Source organism: Solanum dulcamara, chromosome 6, assembly GCF_947179165.1.
Source record: "Solanum dulcamara chromosome 6, daSolDulc1.2, whole genome shotgun sequence".
Lineage (NCBI taxonomy): Eukaryota > Viridiplantae > Streptophyta > Magnoliopsida > Solanales > Solanaceae > Solanum > Solanum dulcamara.
Window position 1 is genome coordinate 24,505,491 of NC_077242.1, and position 12,305 is coordinate 24,517,795.

Sequence of the window (12,305 nt, forward strand, 5' to 3'; positions counted from 1 at the left end):
ATCGGTGATGAGATAAATTTAAATCAATCAAAAATCGCGATTGATAATATTTTTGCATATAATGTTGCACTTAACCTCATACAAGATAGTGAAAGTCTTGAGCCTAAATCCGTCAAAGAATGTCGACATAGATATGATTAGCAGAATGACAAAAGACAATTCAATCAGAGTTAGACTCACTTGCTAAACGTGAGGTTTTTGAACATGTAGTCCAAACCCTGAAGGTGTAAAACCAGTTGGCTATAAATGGGTTTTTGTGCGAAAATGAAATGAGAGAAATAAAATTGTATGATACAAGGCACGCCTTGTTGCACAAGAATTCTTTCAAAGACCCGGGGTTAACTATGAAGAAACATATTCACCTGTTATGGATGAAATAACTTTTCGATAGCTCACAATTTAGCTGTACATAAAAATCTTGAAATACATCTAATAGATGTAGTTATATCTTACCTTTATGGTTCACTTGATAATGAAATTTACATGAAAATCTCAGAAGGATTAAAAAGACCTGAAGCAAGTACTAAGTTTCGGGAGATGTACTCAATCAAATTGCAAAAATCATTCTATGGTCTTAAACAATCATGGCATATGTGGTACAATCGCCTTAATAAGTACTTGATAAATGAAAGTTATATAAATGATGTTATTTATCCACGTATTTTTATTAAGAAAATGAAATCAGAGTTTGTTATACTCGCCATTTATGTTGATGACATAAATCTCATTGGAACCCCTGAAGAGGTCCAAAAGGCGATTGAATATTTAAAGAAAGAAATTGAGATGCAAGATCTTGGAAAGACAAAATTTTGTCTGGATCTGCAAATTAAACATTTAGCAGACTGAGTCTTTGCCCACCAACTTGCCTACACTGAAAAAATCTTTAAAATGACTTTACATGGACAAAACACATTCATTAAGTACTCCAATGGTTGTTCGATCACCGTCGCACCCTATTTTCGAACGGGTCGAAATAGTTCACAACATAAAAGTGGCTATGCCTCTGATTTTGAAAATGTTTAGAGTCGCCACCTAATTTTAAGAAAAATATTAAGAAAACCATTGTAAATGTAAACTCTATTTTGATGTGCGAAACCAGTGAGATTCTAAGTAAGAGTTTTAGTTACTCGAGGGGAAGGTATTAGGCATCCCTCAGAGCCTATCCGAAGATAGTCCTTAAACTTAGTTTTAGAAAAATGATTAGGGATATTTATTCATTTGTTCATTTTAAAAATATTAAGAAGAAGGGTTTTTATTAATTTTGAGAAAATGGTGAAAATATAAGGTATGTCATATATATACGTCTTATATATGAATAGAGCAAATTTAATAATAATATATTTATTGTATAGTAAAAATAAATAATAAATAATATACTTGAAATATATGAAAATTTTATGTATGGAAATACAAATGTATATTTTAAAATCATTTGAATAAATAAGCTTACCTAATTTATGGTAACTAAAATGAATGTCTAGTATTAGCAATGGTTACTTTATTTGTAGCCACGATAAAAAGAAAATAAATAAAAAGTGAATAAGATAATAAACAAGTGTAGATATATGGATGTGTAATATGTCGTAAAATGTAATTTGGGTGAAATTTCTAATAAGATTAATGATGCCTAAAAATCATTGAGTTTTAAAATATTAAACTACCCCAAATATATACAAACAAAATTATATTTAAAATTCGACAAGAAATAAGAATCTCTACATTCTTATCTTCTTCGGATCAACGTTGGCTCTTTAATCGGAAGACAAAAATATAAATATTTTATTATTTTTCTGCTCGGATCGACTTCCATCATTTTCGAAGGGCCTAATTACCCCTACCCCCTCCTATGTTCATTTGTTATTGTAATCCTAGAGCGATCTAAAAGAAATAAAAACTAACGTCCTAAAGCGTGCTTATCGACCCAACTTAATATCCAAGAGGCATTGGATATACTAATAGGGAAGGTTTTAGACCAAAGGAAATATAGACATTCTAATTAGACACATCGTCAAACAAAACAAATAAGACGACATTTAGCATGTAAAATCTCAAATAAGCCTCTACATTAATTAATTAACATACTTGAAAACACAGATAAGTTGTGAAGGTCATCATGATCATGTGTGTGTGCGTACAAACTTGAATAATATGACGGGCAAACTTAATTACTAAGATGATTATGATAAAAGAAGCATGCTTGATAATTTTAATTATTAACTATTAATATTTTATAAAATCCTATTAACATGACTTTAGTTAAGAGCATGCTGAAAATTTATTGAACACTATAGATATGATTTTCTAAATGTTGATATGCTTAAGATTTATTAAAATATAGACATGATTTCAAAAATAGAATAACATGATAAATATTTATTAGAACCCTATGGGCATGACTTCTATACATAATGTTATGAAAAATATTTATGAAGGCCTAATATCTATTTAATTGGGAAGTTGGAATTATAATACCTATAAACATGATTGTTATATGATAAAATATGCTAAAAATATTGTTAGGTCCCATGGATCTAATAGGCTAAAAATATTCTTACCTTATTAAAATCTACCTACAATTTCTATACCCCAATGGCATGCTTTCAAGCTAAGAATTATTTCATATTGACACTACCTAATAATATTTTACCAATATTTATTACACCCATATAATGAGTTTTTAAAAAAATTCAATAAGGGTCATAGCACTATAAATACTTAAATATTCATTAAATCTCATAGACATGAATTTCTATATGATATTTAACATAAAATTCTATGAGTGATTTCTAAATGATTAGCATATTAAAATATTGATTAAAATATATATAGACATGATATATTAAAAATTATAAATCTTATGGACATGATGTTTATACAAAATGGTATGTTAAAAAAATATTAATTAAAATATATAGACATGATGTATTAAAATTATAAAATCCTATGGGCATGATGTCTATATGAAATGGCATTTAAATCTAAATATTCTTATTATCATATTCAAAATTATTTAGTAGATCCTACATATATAATGTCTAAATAGTTAATATGACAAAGTTATTGTTTGAAACTATATTCATGGTTTTAAGTTTAAAAGACAAGTTATAACGTAGAAATATCATCAAAGTAATTATTCTAATGAGATTTAAAATTTAATAAACAAAGATAACACATATAAAATAGACAAATTATTTTTGAAAACATATATGATGATAAACGATATTTAACAAACAATCCTTAGATCATTTTATTTTATTTTTTAAAATTTTTTTATTAAAGAAAACATCTTGTAAAAATAAAATATTTATATCGTGAATAAATGGACCTAAGCACGTGGAAATGAGTAGAATAACTAGATCACATGTATTCCAAGCACACATAAATTTATGATAAACTAAAAATAAATAAATAACCAAGTAGCAAGTATATTCCCTCCCCATGTATTCTCCCCCTTTTATTATATACAGAGTTTACATGCCAAAATAATTAAGAAAGAATAATACACAAATAGAAATAATAAAACAGAAACTAAAACCAATTGAATCCTGTTCCAAATGAACATCTTCATGTCTTGCATTTGAAATCCAAATCCTGCTAAAACATAAAGAAAATACAAGCACTATACAAATAATATAGAGGTACATCATGATTATATAATTTTACTACAACAAAGCAAACAAACAAAGCAAGAACATATTTTAAAATAATAAATCAATTTATAAAAAAAAAGTGGGAACTAACCTAGATACTTCATGTATTTATTTTGACAAGATATAATATGTAAGGACCTAAAGTAAAGACAATACAATAAAAATAAGAAAAGAAGTACTAACCGGTTAATATGAGTTTTATTAATATGTCAACGAAAAGCGGTAGCAATATCCGAGATCCAAACAAGTCGAAATAGCAAAGAGGCAAAAGAAAAAATTTAAAAGCAATTAAGTATTTTGTTAAAAGCTTCTCTGATTTCTAGTGTGCTGTGTTTGTTCTTGTTTTGTGTTCTTGTCTTTTTTTTTTCTATGTTTGCTCTTCTGTTTCTTCTTTCTCTTTGTGTTTTTGTTCTTTTTTCTTTTTTTTTTGTCTATGTGTGTGTTTCTTTTTATAGTGATACACCCATGGGTAAAAGATAATGAAATCAACAAAAACCACTAGCCAAATTTTAATTTCAAACTTTTTGACAAATAAGTCAGTGAGGGTGTATTTCATTTCAAAAATATGACAAGATTTTTCAAAATTTTGTCAACAAAATCAAAAAATATGACTTTCCAAGATTTGCATCTGAAATTATTCAAAAGATAGTTTCAAAAAAAGTCAAAAGTTATGCCAAAGGGACCCAATGTCAATAATGATAAAGAAATTAATTTGAGGCAATAATCAATTTTAAGAGACCAACTCATATTCATACTACCAGAAATGTTAACGTTTCAAATTGGCTATTTCAAAACCAATCAAGTCAAATAAAAATATCAATCTACAATCTAAGCATAAGACCAATTCATATCGACAAAAGGAAAGAAACAAAATAAATAGCTCCACACGACTCGCTACAAATTCTCAAATTCAAATATTACAAACTATAATAATTTGAAAAACTCATAAGTTAGGCAATACAATACATGTTTCAGCAAAATTAAAGCAAAAATATGATTTTCCACTTATTGAAGAAAACATACACGATAATTTGGATTCTTAAAGACAAATCAAACACATATATACAACTCAAATCTAAAATCCGAGACAAATAGTAATATGATAAATTGGCCAAGTAATCACATATCCAAAGTCTTTGAGATTCAGTGAGTATGAAATTGATGAACAAACAATTTAACCACAAACTCAAATCACACCAATGATGTAATGAAAATTAACAATCAAATGGTTTGAATTTAATGAGATATGACCATATCACAGACTATGCAAATGTTAAGATTTTTCATAAATGAGAAGCTAAAAAAAATTAAAAAATTAGCAAAGCACACAATCTTTGAATCATAACCATAGACAAATAAAAATATACTCAAAGCTAAAAGACGAGATGGCAATCGAACTTAAAGAAACAAACCTGGACGGATATGTTAAGATCCGTCTTCAGCAAACCAAATCTCCAAGCTTCTAGCCAACTAAGATCTGACCATGGTGGTGTTGATGTTGCTGCAGCTGAAGGTTGTCGTTGCTCGTTGAGCTCGTCAGAGAAGAGAGAGAGACGGAGGTCTGGGTGGAGGTGCGGCGGCTTGTGTGTGTCTTCTCTTCTTTTTGGAGAAGATGAAGAGTATAGAGAGAGAGTTAGGGTGAGAGAGTTAGAGAGAGAGAGTGAGGTCTTTTCTTTCATTAGAAAGAGGAAGAATAAGATAGTTTAGGATTTTTGGGGTGTGAAAAAGATGAGAATGAATGAGAGCCGTCCGATCAATCAAACGAACGGATGAGATTTTGATTAAAAAAGTAGACTACATTAAATTGGATTAGGCTATAATTATAATTAGTTGTAAAAAATAAAATGTCATATAATTAATTACCAAATATATGTTGAATAAATAAAATTATAAATTTTATTCAAGTAGTAGTATTTTTATACATAAAGTAACTATTTATGTATATATTATGTAAATATATGCATATATGTAGATATAACGTACGTATGTATAGAATACGTACTAAAGAGATGTATAATTAATATAGTTAACTAAAATATATAATAAACTTAATTAAGTAATAACTTTTTATATGCACATTTATACAAGACGTATTAAAATAGATATGTAATATGTATATATTAATATGAATAAGTAAATTATAAAATAAACTTAGTTAAGTAATATTTTATATAAAGAAAATACACACACACATATAATATATACTAAATAACGCGAAATAATATTTGAACGTACGAAGCTTGTTACTTTGATTTTTTAATTAAGAATACCAATAATGAAGATAAAAATAATAATAATAATAATGGTAATGGTAATGATAGTAGTAATAAAAACAAAATATCGTAGAAATAAAATGTCAAAAATATATGGTTTATTGGGTAAAATAAAAACATAAATTTATATATATATATATATATATATATATATATATATATATATATATATATATATATGTTTTATATATAAGGAAATAATAAAAAAATAAAAAATTTCTATCTATTAAGATGGTGATTTGAAAAGTAATTATAGGTCGGTCAAAATTGGGTGTCAACAATTACTTGAAGTGGAAAAAGATCTATTTCGACCTCCATAAGAGAATGAAGAACTTGTTGGTCCTGAAGTACCATATCTCAATGCTATTGATGCACTTATGTATCTTGCTAACGCAATCAGACATGATATAACATTTTTTGTTAATTTGCTAGCAAGGTATAGTTCATCTCCAATGCGAAGACATTAGAACGGTATCAAGCATATTTTGCGATACCTAAAGGGTACCATTAATATCAATTTGTTTTATACTAACAAAGGTTGTGCAGACCTTATTGGTTATGCAGATGCAGGTTATTTATCAGACCACATAAATGTCACGCCCCGAGAGGGTACCCTAGGCGTGGTCGGCACTCAGAAACCATCTCTGCTTCCGAGGGAACCACTTGGTCTCATTACTCATTTGTTCATCAGCGGAAGACTTAAGAATACTAATGTGGGCTTGTCATCATCAACATCAAAGGAAAAATAGATAATTATTAGAAGAAGTAGTTTCTAAGGAGAACTACTCCGATTACATCATCAAACTCTTTCTATGAAGCCTCTAATACTCTTATGGTGTCAATGACATGTCCATGGCTACCTTAAAAGAAACATAATACTCAATAATAAGTAAAGGATAAAGAGTTCCTCCGAATACAAGAATGATTCACCAAATAGCTGAAAAATAATGATCTTCAACGATGCGCCTGTTGAGGATCTCTAACACCTGTATCTGCATCATAAAACGATGTAGGTCGAATGACGTCAGTACGTGGAATATACGAGTATGTAAAATGGTAGGAAGGTATGGACAGATATCAAGAAACTCCTCTTAAAAAAACTCAGCTCAGAACTCAACATTATCTCAACATCAATATGTAATGCAAGTTTAAAAATAATAATAATGATAATAATAATAATAGTAATAAGCAATGCTTACTCAGTTGGGAGTTTCTCTAACCGACAACCATCACTTATGAGCTAGCGATGATACAACGAAGCGATGTCGTTGCCACATCCATCCAATACCTTGCCAGGGTAAAGGACATCACCATCTTGGATCCACTCATCAAAGTCCTCTTTTTGGAACTTAAGAGGCATATCCTCCATCCTACGCTGGCTACGTAGTTTCGGGGTTTGAGTCAATTAAACTCTTACCCAACTCGGTGGTCAATACTACTCCCAAAATATATGCTCATATTAATCTCATCATCTAGTCTTATTGGACTTTAATTTAAATCATCAAACTCATCTCATTACCTCTTCATCAATCATTATACTTTAAAAACATCATTTACATCTCATCAAAACATCATTTACTCAAATTCATTTAAACTAAACTATTTTGCTCTTTCAAAACTCAATAAAATACGTATATAGTATTAATTCATATCACTCTTTTTATCAATGAAAATATTAAAAAGCCAACAACTTTACTCAAAACATGTGTAAAAATATTCATGAACATCAAATCAATTAGGATTAATGGGAAAGTAGCCATGAACAATAATTCCATTAATATGAGAGATAACAATAATAATAATATTAATGCATAAATATATCTAACTCAATAGAAGAAGAATTAATTCATTTAGAACTCAAGATTTGGATAAAACTCAACTATAACTCAATTATAATGAATTTAAATATTGGGCGCATGGACGAACTCAATCCGATGCTATGGAAGCCTTACATACCTTAAATCCGAAGTTTTACTACGAATTAGAACACTCTTGGACCCCTAGCCTTTTCTTCTCGCCGGAGCGTTTTGTGTACTACCCGGAGTATAAGAATCACCGGAGTAGTATTTTTATACTACTAAAACTAAAAGTATATTTGAGAATGAGTAAAGAAGTATATAGAGAGAAGAGTTGCTTAAGAAAGCTTGATGAATAAAATGAGGAAATAAGGTGGGTATTTATAGGTGTGGAGGAGGGACCTAACAATAAATAAACATAATCATAAAGGATGATCTTGAAAATTCAATGGAGAATTTTGATGTCATGGATGATGTCAAATGATTCTAGATCTTTCCATGGTAGGTGAGATGAATTCTCATTTAACGGAATATCCGTTTTCAAAGCTGCATTTGAACAAGATAAATTCCTTATTAGGATTTGGTGTCTTCAGAAGAATTGTAGATATAGAAGTCTAGTTTCAGTTAAGTTAAAAATCATCCAATTTGGAGCATTCTACCATGAGATATGATTTTTCTTCTACAAATACTCTATTCCATCACAGCACCATGTCTTGAAAGAATTAATTTATTTAATCTACTTAAACTCCGAATCTTAAGATATGTTCTTCATGAAAGTTGTAGGTAATAATGTTGTGGTTACTCAGAAATTTGAATCACCTAATTTGGACTATCTTATTAAAAGTTATACCCAAATTATTTTAGACATGAGAGAACATAATCAAAATACTTTAGGCATGAGAGAACATGATCAAAATACTTTTAGAACATGATCAAAATACTTTAGAATATGATCAAAATACTTTAGGCATGAGAGAACATAATCAAAATACTTTTAGAACATGATCAAAATACTTTAGAACATGATCAAAATCTTTTCATGCCTTCATATAAGGACTTTTGATAAATCAACAATTTAATGCATTTAAAAGCCAATATAAGTTAATATAAGATAGGTAATTAAATTTTAAATATTTAATAATCTATGCATTTGGAATCATGATATGAAAAATCCATAAAGTTTCATGCTTGAATTAAATAGAAAACTTTGATAATTTATTTGGACTTCATAAAAGAAAGGATCCATGAATCAATAATATTTAGGGGGTGTTACAATAAAGCTCGATCTCAAATAGGCTATCTATTTACATACGGAGGAACTGTTATATCATGGTGATCTATAAAATAGTCTATTGTTGCTACTTCTTCACATCATGCTGAAATAATAACATTTCATAAAGAAAGTAGAGAATGTGTGTGGTTGAGTTCGATGATACATTTCATCAAAGAAGGATGCGGTCTGAAAAATGATGTCAAAGTACCCACAGTTATATTCGAAGACAATGTTGCGTGTATAACTCAATTGAAAGCTGGCTTCATAAAAGAAGATAGAACGCAACATATTTCACTAACATATTACACGTGGACGCTAAGGGGGAGTGTTATGAAAGTGGATGTTCCACTTAGTGGGACCCATTCAAAAGAGGGCAAGTTGCCCATCACTTTTTCTCTTTATTTGGCTATAAAATGGCCATATTTTGCAGTGAAAGAATGCACACAAAGATACTAAGAATTTTCTCTTTTTCTCTTACTATTTCTTTCTTAATTTGCTAAGTTAGTGTGTTTTATAACATATTCATCAAAGTAATACTAAAATATCATTAAGTAATATCAACTATCTATCTATATATATACATATATCTATCAAAACAATAAAAAAGAAAAAAAGAAAAAAGATCTAATTTATTGATCCTCATCATAGTATAAAGATCAAATGACCTTATTATAGGATCGATTTTCTTTTACCACACACATTAGAAACCCATTGGTCATATTTTTCATACATAAAAAGTAACTCAATAAAAAAAGGCGAAATCCATCGGTGACCCTCTAAAGTTGGCACCAACTTTCACTTAGACACATCAATTAGGCTTTATTCATTTTAGACACCTCAAGTAAGGCTCCGATGTGTCATTTTGACATTTTATTGACAATCACCAAAATATATTAAGTGTGTGTAATGCACTTGCCTGGCGTGTCAAAAGCAGCAAATTAAATAAAGACACGTGGCATATATATATCAAAAATAATTATCAAATAATGACTTTTGAATAGAAACTAATGACCAATAATTTGATGACACGTGATATTTTTTTTATCCAAATAATATATTTTTTAAAAAATAAAAATTAACAACTATTAACTCCCACCCCCCACACCCTATCAATGGTCTTCCAACACCACCCACCCCACCGTCGTCTTCTCCAACCCCACCCACCCCAACCCCAACCCCTCCCCCACCCCACAAGATCTTCTTTTCCTCCAACACCCACCCAACGCTATTCATATCATCTAAAGAGAAAAAAATGGAGCTATAATGACAAACAAAAATATAAATCAAATTAGGTCAAAAAATCCGACGAACCTCCATTTTTTTCGGCAAGATTAATACAAATCTAAAATTATTTTTTTTGGAATTGTTAAAGAATTCAAACCTTAAAGAACCCACAACAAAATTCGAAGCCCAATTAAAAATTAAATGGGTTATTATCCAATTTCTCAGGTTTCTAAGAATAACTTCAACAATACAAGTAGTAATCTTTGAACTCAACTCATCAAGTTCCTGGCTTTTTGATGAATCAAGAGGCTTAGTGAATATGTGAACAAGTCTATCAATGATTTTTGAATCGTCTGGAGAGATTGGGGAGGGGAATTTATGGGTTTTGGGCAAATGGATGTTGAAGAAAATGGAGAAAGATTGTGTTTTATAAAAGAAGAACACGCAATGAAGAAGAAGAACAACAACAACAAAAAAAAAATATTTTTAAAGAAATGAAGAAGAAGTTTTTATTTTGATGGTGTTGATGGGAGAAATGAAGAAGAACAAGAACAACAAAAAAAAAAAAAAAAAAATATTTTCAAAGAAAAAAATATTTTTCACGCTCTTAAAATGGGTGCAACACACGTTATGTGCCAAGTCAGCACAAAGTGTCAAAATGACACATTCGGGTCTTACTTGAGGTGTCTAAAATGAACAAAGCTTAGTTGAGGTGTATAAGTGAAAGTTGGTGCCAACTTCAGGAAGCCACCGATGGGTTTCGCCATTAAAAAGAATACAAGCAACCTGAAGGAAATTGTAAAGGAGAGTGAAAAACATCCATAACATGAGTGGTAAAGTGCTTCTTCATCAGCAACAACAACAATAATAAGACGGACAATTGATGCAGAGTTGATGCAAATTTGAATCTCTATTCATTGGCTTCCTTGCAACAACAAAAAAAAAAAAAAAAAAAAGGAGAACCACTGCTCACTTCGAAATTCCAATTAAAGTAGATCACATACATATCATTTGTTCTTCCAAAATTGCACCTTTATACTGCTAACAAGCTTCTTGTGAGAATTTAAGGATCAAAAATTTTGTATTCATATTTTTAGCTTTTCAAATTCACAACGGGCCGCATTGAATTAATTTGAGAATAAAAGTAGCAATAAGTATACAATAACTATCTTTTACTATGATCTTAAGTAGGAAATTAGAATCCACTTTTTAGATTATTTTATTTGATTTCTTAAATAGTCATTATTCTGGCAACGTATGGACGTAATTTTGGCTACGAAGGCCATGTCCTCATTGGCATGTGAAGTACTTCTGTTGTAATTATGTTCTCATTAATAAAATATTTATTGGTAATAAATTAAATAATTTACTTTTGTAATTAGAAGAAGGTAAAAAAAAAAAGAAGAGAATACGGAAATAAATTTATTAAGAGTAGAAATTAGAGAGATGTGTGTTATGAATATTTAATTGGCATATGAAGAGTCTTTGTTATTAATGTTCCTCCATTATATATATATAGATTACTATGCATTTTTTCTTTACCATTATTTCCTCTATCATACTCCATTAATACGCCTCGATATCACCTAAGGCGGATTCAGAATTTTGAATCTGAATTTAAAGCATGGATACCCTAAGACTCATTATTTTTAAGAGTGTCATGTATAATATTTATACTTTTCTTATAAATATATATACAAATATGTATATAGATTTTCAACCGAGATCACGGGGTGACATGAAACCCCCTTCCAACTACATAGATATCACCATCGTCGTTAACAACATGACAACTGTAATAATTATTGTTTTCAGATCACTAATATCATCTCCTCCTCTTTTTTCTTAAACCCAACAATTGCAAGTATTGCTATGGTTAGCCAGGAAAAATGAAAATCACAAATCAGTTTTATTCTCTCTCTTTTGTCCTGTCATCTGCTAGAAAAATATCTACTGCATATATAATACTGCTTTGTTCCATCTTTCAAACTCAATAATGTTGAGTTCACCGAGAAAAACCTTACATTCATTTGTAACCATTTTGATGACTTTTTTAGGGAGAAGGAACACTCGAGCCAAGACGGTCTAT